Source organism: Vombatus ursinus, unplaced genomic scaffold (genome assembly GCF_900497805.2).
Source record: "Vombatus ursinus unplaced genomic scaffold, bare-nosed wombat genome assembly UNPS02012179.1, whole genome shotgun sequence".
Taxonomy (NCBI): domain Eukaryota; kingdom Metazoa; phylum Chordata; class Mammalia; order Diprotodontia; family Vombatidae; genus Vombatus; species Vombatus ursinus.
In genome coordinates this window covers 12,721,747-12,734,079 of record NW_020951957.1, presented here as the reverse complement: position 1 = coordinate 12,734,079, position 12,333 = coordinate 12,721,747, and the positions used below count along the sequence as shown (strand labels likewise).

At 40.2% G+C, this 12,333-nt stretch overlaps 1 pseudogene; it reads right to left on the bottom strand.

Moving 5' to 3' along the window:
* Positions 1 to 1,108: 1,108 nt before the first annotated feature.
* Positions 1,109 to 1,961, bottom strand: LOC114039726 (annotated as a pseudogene).
* Between the last annotated feature and the right edge of the window lie 10,372 nt (positions 1,962 to 12,333).

Genomic DNA, 12,333 nt, shown 5'->3' with positions numbered 1-12,333 from the left:
AGCCTAGGACTCTGAGCCCAAGAGATCCAGCATTAGCAGCATCCCTGATGAGAGCACAGGTCTGCTTCCATTCTGCTCCTCCCGTCCCCACTGCCTCCACTTTTCCATCCTTCACCGAGGGGTCGTGAAGAAGAGAGCAACAATCTTTGCTCCCATCAATACCAATGGATGCTTAACTACCATCAACAGAGAAATATGCCCAAGAACTCTTGGAGCAGTAATGCATCCCACACCACTGACCTTGCTTCTAGTCCAACTCCCACATCGTCCAGGAAATCAGTCTTAGTGGAGATGAAGGCAGGTGATGAAGGGCAGCTAGGTGGCGCAGTGAATAGAGCGCCAACCTGAAGTCAGAAAGACTCATCTTCCTGAGTTCAAATCTGACCTCAGACACATACCAGCTGTGTGACCCTTGGCAAGTCATTAACCCTGTTTACCTCTGTTTCTTCACCTGGAAAATGAGCTGAAGAAGGAAGTGGCAAACCACTTTAGGATCTTTGCCAAGAAAATCCTAAGTGGGGTAACATAGAGTTGCACATGACTGAAATGACTCAACAGCAATAATGATAAACAGGATGCCTGTTTCCATTGGAGCTATAATCCCAGCCTCCTCAATGGCCACATCTACTAAGGACCTCAAAAAGTAAGCTCTCCCCACCGAAGTCCTGTCAGATTGTTCAGTATTAGATATGGATTTGTTTTGTGTCAGTAGTAATAACACTAAAGAGGATGCATTATCCTCTGCTTTGCTCTATACTCCCCACCCCTCCATCTCACTAGGACCATGAGGCCTCTCTGTTGGACTTACAACTGAAACGTCCCATGTGCACTGTTTCCCACTAAATGCTCCTGGAGAGCAAGGAGCTGTCTTGCTTTTCTATTTATATCCCAGAACATAGCGCAGTGTTTTGTGAGTAATAGGTGCTTAATAAAAGCTTTTACACTCCTTCATTGATTCATTATGCTTATTAACCTGCTTTTCTGTTTTGACTAAAGATTTAAACTTAAGCTTATTTAGCAACCATTAAATAGCAGTTTTCATGTTTTATGGATAAGTGAATCATTTGGCCATAAAACATTCAATATCTGATTAAAATTAAAAAAACCAAACAACTGATTTTTACATGACATTAAACTCCTGCCCATTCACACTCAGACGAATAAGGATGTCAAGGAATCACTGAACAGGTTAAACATGTAAATCACAAAGGGACCACAGACTTACCTAACACATCACTGTAAAACTGATCCCAATCCTTCACATCAAAATTCTCAAACCAAAAGTCAAAGTAAATGAAGAAAAGCATATTTTTCACCCGCTCCATAAATGTCATCTTGTCAGTCAATACTGTCAGGGGTACAGGCACATAAGAAGGAGGGGAGATGAGTCCTCCGCAGTACTTTTCAAGGGTATTGCCCATGGAGAAACGTAGACTATAGACAAAGGGTATTCCAAGTATCTCTGCCATGAGCTCAGCACAAGGACATATAGCATCAGAAATAATAACTTCATATTTGGCATCCTTCAGTGTCTTCATAAGGTCTTTGTTGAGAACAGCGCTCTCACACTGCTGTTTTACAAACCTTGAATAGTTCTGTAATATTTCTTGCACGACTCTACCATGCTCAAATGCTGAAAGTTTTGGCACCTCATAACTCCAAAGTGTGATCCAGTTTTCAAAAAATGAAGCCAAGTCCTCTGGAGTTATCTCCACAGGAAAAACCTCAACATGGAAAGGTGACGAATTACCAGGATCAACAAAATCAGTGGCTGAGGGTGTCAGCACAGTCACCTCATGGCCCCTCTGCACGAGCCCATCCAGCAGGGCCTTTAGATTGATCCAGTGACTATACTCCATAGGCCATACCAGGACCTTCCCACAGGATCCACAGCTAATGCAACAGAGCTGCAGCACCAAAAGAGCTGAAACCCAACTCTCAGACCTCATGGTTGTTCCTGCTTTACAAACCACTAGATTTTTTCCTTCGTGAGTTCCTCTTTATATCACCAAAGAATCAATAAAAAGGTTAAAATTTAACTGATATCTCTAAATTCCTCCTGCAAAAAAGGAACTTTGGGTTGTATAAAGGGAAGCCCTGATTAGGCGAGGAGTTAATATATAGCAGAGCTTTAGGGTTCAGGGGGCATGACTAATGTGAAAATATGTTTAATATGATTGTACACTCATAGCCTATATCAGATTGCATGCTGTCTGGGGAAGGGGAAGAGGAGAGAGGGGAAAACACATTTAGAGCTTACAATCTTATAATAGTGAATGCTGACAACTAAAAATAAATAAATTATTAAAAACTGAAAAAAAAGTGTCAATGGAGGATACTTAGCTGGCAGCAAAGTTCCCAGTTTGTACTAAATCTAATATTTCTGTTGTTTATTGGTACTTTAACCAGGGACTACTTGGAATAATTTAATTTGTTCAGGGTTTAACATTATTTAAATATTAATACTGTTTTCTTCTTTAAAGGCATACAGATTTTATTCTGAAATGTATCCTAAACCTTAGTGCCATTAGATTCCAGGATGAGCTATCTTACCAGTATTGTCCTCCCAGAAGTCCCTGAGAAAATTGAGTCAATAACTGCCAGTGTCAACTGGAACAGAACCATCTCCAACCTGTGGATGGCTGGAACTGAAGAGAGCAGGCTAAAGAAAGGAGAGTCAGGAATCTAAGAGAAGTGTAATTTTAAAGTGAGTTAGCTGGGAGGGCCGGGAAGCGTATGGAGAGATCTCAGTACTTACACCAATGGTTGCACATTTAACTTTAGCCGTGACAATGAGGGGTAAAAACAACAGTGTGACAAGTTCAAATCCGGCCTCAGACATGTAACACTCGCTAGTTGTGTGACCCTGTGCAAGTCACTTAACCCCACTGCCTAGCAAAAAAAAAAAAAAGAATTTGAGTGAATCATTCTAATAACCACCTTCTGTCTGTGGATGGTAAAGGGAAGTGCGGTAACACTAAGAATTTGAAGATCTACAGCAGGTGGGTAAAAGTGGTAGAATAGAACGTCCTGTCTCTGATAATTTTTGCCTAGGTTGTCAGTGAACATGACCTGCATCAAAATGTAGAATGAAATTCTTTGTCTAAATTGCTTCTGTCCCTGGATAAATGGAATTTTCTTTCTCCTGTTTGATGATGGATTCTTGTGTCAAAATCCTGATCTCTTCGTAGAGGTGGGAAAGTTGAGCAACCAACCTTGCTCAGATAAGGAATCTCTCCTAGCTTCACGAACTTCAACATCCCTCATACTTTCTCAACTGGCTGGCAAGCCATTTTGCACAGAATTTTTAAAGTAACCAAGCCAACCCAGCTATCTTGCTTGTAAAACAATTTCCTTCCTTTCTCTTGATTTGCAATTACTAACAAGGGCCAAAGCTTTCCAGTTTGTTGTGGATTCAATGCCAGTTTCTTTGAAAGCTTTTAGGGCCTGCCTAAGAAAGTACCTGAAACAGGAATTCTGGAGTTTGTGGTAGCATGAGGTAGCCTGGGGTACTCTCCCTTTACTAGTAGCAATGTCAGATACTTCATGAACAACATACATGTCTCTATAGGGGATTAGTATAGCATGGCCGAACTCTGTCTGATAGCCACCTCCTTGCTGATAGTCACACTTCAGTTCTGAAATGATAAGGTTTCCCTGTCTCTACCCCTCCCCACCACATCACCAATTATATTAAGCTGAAGGTTCTATCATCTTCTTTGGACTTGAAAAAGCAAGCCTAGGCCAAGTTGTAGCAGTATGTATTGGACCTTCACCAGTCACTTGAAGTTTTAAAAATTATACTCCCTCTTGGAGTCCATGAGGTGCAGTAAACGGAATGCTAAATTTAATCACAGAGGACCTGGTTTTGGATCCTGAATTTACAACTCAGAATGATTGGGACAGATCAGATTATTTTAAAGGCCATCAGTTATTGAGATATGTCTCTTCATTATCCAAAAGATTCTCATCAAGACAGTTCAAGAGAAGAGAACTAAAAAAAAACCAAATTAACAAGCAAAAACTCTAGAAGAAATAATGAGGAACACTGGACAGTATCATCAGATATAATCTCCAGGCTTGAGAGACCTGTGACCTCAAGGCTACATGGGGCCTTCTGGGTCCTTGAGAGCCACCTATTGACTGAGTACAAATTTTACAGAACAAATCCTTTGATTAAGGGGATTTGTTCTGTGAAGTTTGGATTCAGTCAAAGGCCCACACTTGAGCAGCTAGACGGCCACATGTGGCCTAGAGGCCTCAAGCTGCCCACTGCTATACCCCCAACCCCTCATTTTACAGGTCATCTGACTCCACAACCTATATTCTTTCCCTTTCAGTAGGCTGCCTCCAGGCTGACATTAAGAGAGGGCTTAAAGGTTGGCAAAATGCTTTACATTTGAGGCTCTTGCCAGTCTGTGAGGTAGGTATCCTAATAGGATTATCTCTTTCACAGACAAAGAAATGACTTGAACATAATCATACATCTAATAATTTCTTGGAGTTAGGATTCAACCTGTGTCTGTCCCCACTCAAAGTCTAGTATTGCAAACTCTACCAAGATGCCTACAGAGCAAGATTTCTTAATCCTGTGTTATGGACTGATCCCTTTAGCAGTGCAGTGGAGTCCATGGACCCATTCTTAGTATTATGTTTTTTAATGCATAATGTAAAACACATGGGGTCAAAAAAGAAAGCTAATTTTACTAAGATATAGAAAAAAATTTAAAGGTCATGGAACCTGTATACCAGAGGTACCTGATATCTGCTTATCTTTGGGAAATGAGATACTAGAAAGCAGCTATCCTCAGATGTCTTAGGAATGAAGAGTCAGGAATCTAAAACTTGTTAACCTCTAGAAGCAGTGATATCAAAGGGAAATAGAAATATATCCTTATAGGAGCATATTGTTTTAGAATACCTCGTTTGCATTATCTATGTTTTACTGTATTTTTATTTATTTCCTTAAACATTTCCCATTTACATTTTAATTTGGGAGCTATTAGTTTGAGAACTCTGCCAGAGAACCCTTTGTCATTCTGGAATTTTGGAATGCTGCCTTCAGGTTGTGACAGTGTCCCCTGAGTTCTCTTGCCCTATGGCTAAGAAATTCCTACCCTCCCCTCTTCCCCCCACCCCCAAGTTTTTCTCTGTAGGTTTTCTTAATGCAGTTTTCTCCTAGTGCTCCTCCTATGTATGTAACCACACTTTGTCAATCATCTTTGCTGTCTACATGCAGCTTGAGGTATTCCTGACAACTCTGTCCTCAAGCCTTTTCTCTCTTCTCTTATCAATAGGCCTCTTGGTAACTCCATCAGAACCCCTATGAGTTTAATTATCATCTTTATGCAGATGACTCACTTACCTATGTACCCAGGACCACTCTTATACCTACATTTAGTGCTGGCCTATTGGACTCTTAAGACAGGGTATCCAAGTGACATCTCAAACTCAGCATGTTAAAGCAGAACTCAATATCTTTCCCCTAAAATTCATCATCTTTCTCCCCTCTTCCATTTCCCCTGCCAATTATGTTAAAGACACTACCATTCTTCCTGTCTCCTTCCTTTACAACCTCAGCATCATTCTCAACTCCTTGCTCTCCCTCACCTCCACTCTCACATATCCAATCAGTTGCCAGATCTTGCTTTCTCTTTTTCTTTTTTCTTCTTTATTTACTTTTGGTTTTCAACATTCACTTCCACAAGAATTTGAGTTCCAAATTTTCTCCCCATCTCGTCCCTCCTCCCACCCCAAGACGGTGTGCATTCTGAATACCCCTTCTCCTAATCTGTGCTCCCTTCTATCTCCCCCCTTCTCTTATCCCCTTCCCTTTCTATTTTCCTGCAGGGCAGGATAGATTTCTATACCCCATTGCCTGTAACAGATCTTACTTTTTCTAACTACACAGCATCTCTTGAATCTCCCCCATTTTCTCTTCTCACAAATTCCCTTACACCAATTCTCTCTTTTCACTCAGTCACTATTTCAGCTCAGGCCCTCATCAGCTCTCATCTCAGCTATTGCAATGACCCTAATTGATCTCTCTTTCCAAGTTTCTCTGCATTCTAATCCATCCCCACATGACTGCCAAAGTGGATTTCCTTAAGTAAAGACCTGATCATATTACTGCTGTATTCAGTAAATGCCAGCCGCCCTTACTTGCTTTAGAAATAAAATATATACTCTCCTTTTTGGCTTTTAAAGACCTCACAACTTGACTCTATCTTGTCTTTCAAAACTTGTTATATATTATTGTCCTTTCCACACTTAACAATGTAGACCAGAGGTGGCAAACATGATGGGCCATGTGAAAACTCACAGTCTTACCAAGTGCCATGTGAACTAGTTTAAAATACTTAGAAAATATTTAACAAAATAAATAAAAATACAATAAAACCTAGATAATACTGTGTATCCTCACCCTCTCTGGGCATGCTCAGTTCTACCATAGAGGTGGACACTCCCTTAAGAGAGGCCTTTTGAGCATGTCCAGTTTACCTAACATGATCTAAGCCTGGTGTATCCCCTACCACAGGGGAGGGATAGCTTCCTTTGAATAGCTCCCTATGTTTTTAAAACTGGTAAGCCTGAGCCATTTGCCCTTTTTGGCTGCTCTCTTCCACCATTGTTCAGCTTAGCCCTTTTTGGTGACTCCTTCTCTGCTGTATCCAGCATGGACACCACGAACTGGACCAATGAACTGAACCAGTGAGAAGGGTAGGAAAATCCTTCCCTGTTCCTATTCTTTTACCTCTGCTCCAGAAATGGGCCTGGCTGTGTTTTCTGCTCTGTTGTTTGTCTTCAGGTGCTGGGAACAGGAGTTTAAGTCATGGTGACCTTGGTACTGAATGAGATATAACCTCTGTGAAGACTTCGCAGGGTGTTGATGAAAAGACTGTCTCAAAACTAGAGATAGGCTCTGAGAGAAGGAACAGGCCATAAGTTTATTTCGGCCCTAAACCCTCTCCGTATTGCCACTGCCATATAAGCATTAGGTATACTAAATAAGGACATGTGTGTTTGGATTGGCTATACCCTGTTTCCTTGTTCTTTGGGAATGGGAAAGATTTTCATGCCTAAAATGTAAGCCCGCTTCCCAGCCAATGGGAGTAAGGGATAGTGGCGGGATGGGAGTTTCTTGTTTGCGTTTAACCTTGCCTTACCCTTTGTTCCTCACCTCTCTCCTGCTGGTAGTGTACTGGAGGGGTAGACACCCCTTCTCGCGAGACTCTAATAAAGAGTAACTTTTTGCTTCCACCTTGAGAAGTCTCTGAATTTAATTGTGTTAGAGTTGATGTACCACAATTGCAGGCAGGGTGGCAACACAGTCAGTCAGGACAGCATGGAAACCCTGAGAAGCCAGGGATCCTGGGGCAAGAGTCCTAGGGAGATTTTGGACTTGGAACTGGAATCACGTTCTATTGGAACTGAGCTAAGCTACGAACCTAATCCCCTTGCCCTCCCAAGAGACTGAGGCAATGCAGGTAGAGGAGGATTATGCTTCCCACGGGTTGGGGGTATAAATTTGTATATTTGTGATAATACCTATATATACACAGACACATACACATACGAATATATACATACACATACACACACATATATATACACATATACAGAATGCAAAGCAATTTATGGGAAGGTTTGGGAACATAGCTAATAACTGAGAGTGTCAGAAAAGACTTTCTGTAGGACATGACTTTTTCAATACCACAAGGCATAAAAAGTAGATGTATGTTCAGTTTAAACTTATCTATTAGTTTGCCAAATCTTCTATATTGCTTTTTGTATTCTTCCATAAAGAACTGTTAGCTAAATCATTTCCATTCCGGGAGTATTTAATCTGGAAGAACAACTCCTGTTAGCATGATACTTTATACTTAGGAAAGAACACAAACACCTTTTTAAGCTCCACTTTGTGCCAGGGACTGGCTAAGTGTTTTACAATTATTATCCCATTTGATCATAAACAATAATATGAGGTAGGTGCTCTTTCTATCCCCATTTTATAGATGAGGAAACCAAGGAAAACAGAGGTCAAGTGAGTTGTCCAGGATCAGAGAGCTACTAAGGGTCTGGGGCTGGATTTGAACTCAAGTCTTCTGACTCTAGGCCAAGCACTCTCATCTGTTCTGCCACCTAGCTGCTTGAAATAAAAGGTACTGTACATAACTTCTGCCTGAAAAGACTAAAGTGGCTAGACAAGAGACATGTGAAATAAACTAAGTAACCAATTAAATAAATAAATAATAGCTTTAAATGAATGATCAAGAAAAACAAGTTCTCTACCTCAGAGAGAAGTGTGATCACTATAGCCTGAATTAATCTAGGAAGGCTTCATGGAGGTGAGATTTCTCCATTGGTACTTTCCCCCTAACTTTCTACTGTATACCACACACACGTGGTTCAGGGGTAAAAGTTAAATACCTTCTCTTATTAAAATCAGCTGTGATCTATCATTGCTTGACTTTATTTCTCCTCTTTTTTCTCTGAACCTCAGGGATTAAAAATCCCACCTAGGCCTTAAGCTCCTTGAGGTCAGTTGTGATTTGGACCATACGTTTTAGACTTGTTTAATCCCTTGTATCAACTGATAAGAATTATTTGGAACCTTGGTGCCCTTCCTCATCTTTTGATCAATGACTGGTCCATGATGAGAGATTCTTTGCTTCATTAAAATGCATTTTAAATGATGGAATAGTTTTTGAACATCATCCTACCATGGTTTTCCAAGAGCAGGGGAGCAAGGAACAGAAACAATCATCAAACATAGCAGCAGCCCAATTTCATGTCTTGTCCTCCAAAGATCTACAATACGTATTTTCCTTCTATTACCAAAGGCTCAGAAGGAGAAAGATGTTTCTATCAAAGAACTCCCCTTTGGGTTCAGACTTTTGCCAACTTTTAGTTCTTCTCTGGTAGTATTCCTTTTCCCTTCCTACCCACTGTAGTCCAACACATGTACAGGAGTGTTCCTTAATATATTCCGAAGAAACTAAGCAGTTAAAGGTCAACTCAAGGACAGTCTCTCATTAATAAGTTTGGCACTTGGGGGGAGGGGGTTTTCTCCCACTATCCCATTGTCAATCTGAATGTCCATATTTTAGATTTTAATCCCAGAGACTTTTATGATCCAGCAGGGCCTCTAGATTGATCCAGTGACTATACTCCATAGGCCATACCAGGACCTCCCCACAGGATCCACAACTAATGCAACAGAGCTGCAGCACCAAAGGAGCTGAAACCCAACTCTCAGACCTCATGGTTATTCCTGCTTTACAAACTACTTGGTTCCTTCCATCATGAGTTCCCCCCCTTTATATCACCAACAAGGAGGTTAAAATTTAACTGATATTTCTAAATTCTTTATCCAAATAGGCACAGTTAGTCCTAGCCAAAATGTGGTCTTGCTCAATTTGACAATAAGTTAATACATGCCATGGCTTTCACGTCAGAGAAAAAAACTTAGCTGGTATCATCAAAGTCCCAAGTTCACAAAAGTTCATGGTCTTATGGCACTTTACTTATTGGTACTTTAACAAGGGGACTTCTTCATGAATCAGAGAACAGTTTTTAATCTCTCTGCGTTTAAATATGCATACTATTTATTTATTTCAGGCATACAGGTTTTATAGCAAAATGGTATCCTTTCAATCTATCTCACTTGTATCTCAAGTTTCCTTGCCCTTAGATTTCAAGATGGGACATCTTACCAGCACAGCCCTCTGAGGAGTAGCTGAGAAAAATGAGTTAAGGATTGTGAGTACATCCCTCAGACAGTCTCAATGAGTTGTACGTTGTTGGGTCCCAATGGAGGTCAATTCCTGATCCTACTGGGGAAGCTGCTATTGTAAGTTTTTCCTCCACTTCCGTTATTTTGGATCTTAAACTGGAATAGATATTCTTTTAAGTGATTATCATGAAGCATATGGGCTTGGGGGCAGCTAGGTGGCACACTGGATAGAGTTCCAGGCCTGGAGTCAGGAAGACACATCTTCTTGAAAATAAATCTGACCTCAGACTCCTACTAGCTGTGTGACCCTGGGCAAGTCACTTAACACTGTTTTCCTCAGTTTCCTCATCTATAAAATGAACTGGAGAAGGAAATGACAAAAACACTCAAATATTTTTACCAAGAAAACCCCAAATGGCATCACAGAGTTGGACATGACTGAAAACGACTGAATAACAACAACGGCAACACATGGGCCTGAGTTCATGGATAACCAACTCTGACTTGGTATATTAGTTCAATGTATGAATGAATTAGAATAATCTCTACCATCCATCTTATTGTTCTATTTGTAATTATGTCTTATTTTAATAGTACTTGATTTTCTGGTCTTTTTATTAGGAATATTTGACACTGTTATAATTCAATAAATGTCCATTCCTTTCTCCCCCTCCTCCCATAGGATAATATGCATTTTTGCTGGATGGGTTATCTTGGATGTAATCCTAGATCTTTGCCTTCTGGAATATCAGAAACGCCTCTCCTGTCTTTTACAGTGAGGGCTGCTAAATCCTGTGAGATCCTGATAGCGGCTTCTTTATATTTGAACTATTCCTTTCTGGTAATTGCAGTATTCTTTCCTTGACTTAGAAGTTCTGGATTTTGGCTATAATATTCCTAGGAGTTTTCATTTTGGGGTTTCTTTTTGGAGATGACCAGTGAATTCTTCTGATTTCTATTTTGCTCTCTGGTTCTAAGATATCCAGACTGTTTTCCTTTATAGTTTTTTGAATTATGATGTTTGTTCATGGACATTGTAGGTAATACAATGATTCTTAAATTATCTGTCCTGAATCTATTTTCCCAGTCAATTGTTTTTCTTATGAGGTATTTAACATTTTTTTAAATTTTTTCAGTTTTTTGACTTCATTTTATTATTTCTTAATGTCTCATGGAGTCATTTGCTTCCATTTGGCCAATTCTAATTTTTAAGGAATTATTTCCTTCAGTAACATTTTTAATGTCCTTAACCAAGCTGTTATCTCTTTTCATAACTTTTTTATAGCACTCATTTTTTTTCCTATTTTTGCTCCCTGATTCTTATATGATTAAAATTTTTTTTTGCTCTTTTTTTTAAAAACCTCTTTAAGTCATCTGAGAATTCTCATTGAATTTATGTCCAATCTACATTTTTCTTTGAGGCTTTTCTTGTAGATGTTTTCAAGTTACTGTCATTTGTGTTTTCTGTGTTCTATGTGAGCTTCCCTATCACCACAGTAGCTCTTTATGGTTGGGTTCTTTTTTTTTTTTTTTGCTCATTCTTTTAGCCCTCTTCTTGACTTTGGATTTTATGTTAGTGTTGGGCCATGCTCCCTTCTGGGGGAGGGTGGGGGTGGCATGTCTGCTCTAAGTTTCTATCTTTTTATATCCTTCTGCTGTTTTCTCAGCTAAGTTTAGGGTAATACAAGTTTTCAGTGCCTCCATGTGGTGTGATCTTGAGAGAGGTTAGCTCACTGCTCTTCTGGGATGAACTCTATGAACTCCTGACCCAGATTTGAATCTATTGGATTGTGTGTGGTTGCTTTTCAGTAGACAGCTGCTAGACTCAGTTACTGTTGGTCTTCTGGGAGGTTCTGTAGGTTCAGAGTGACTGAACTGCTTGACTTTCCTTTCATGTTGTTTTTCTACCCAGGTTATTCCATCTGTAAGCTTATGTGATGGGCTAGAGGTTAAACCTATGATCCTCTTCTGTTCTTGGGCTCAGATCCACACAGCTAAATTTTTGAAACTTGTTTCTTTCTCTGTACATAGCTAAGGTCTCTTCTGTTTGTGACCTTGACCTGTCCTCCCTTCCCTGGAATGGTGACCTGAAACTAGGTAATAGAGGATCAACAGAGCTACCTGCTGTCACCTGTTCTGGTTCACAGTATTGGTTGAGGTGTATTCTGGGATTTCTTTTTGCTTCTAGCCTTGGTTCAGTCCTAGTCACCTTACCATACCTGGATGCTAGAATGCTCCCCACTGTTGCTGTGGATACTGCCTCAGCCATTGTAGCATTGTGCTCCTGGACAACCCCAACCCCAGTATCTATAGACCTCACTGTCCTAAGGTACCCTGGACTGGAAAAATGACTTACTATGACTTGTTCTCAGCTTTCTCAATCAGAATTTGGTGGATTACGTTTTTAAGTTGTTGTGAAGAAAGTGTGTCAGATGATTTGAGTAAAAATGGTAACTCTCACTCTTCTATCTTGACCCCCAGTACTTGGTTTTCTACCAGAAATGTCTGCCATTTTGCTTTGTGTATTCTGATCCATCTATGTGGTTTCTAACTATTCTTAGGCCCATTTAAGAGATTAGTTATATCTGTGGTTGTTT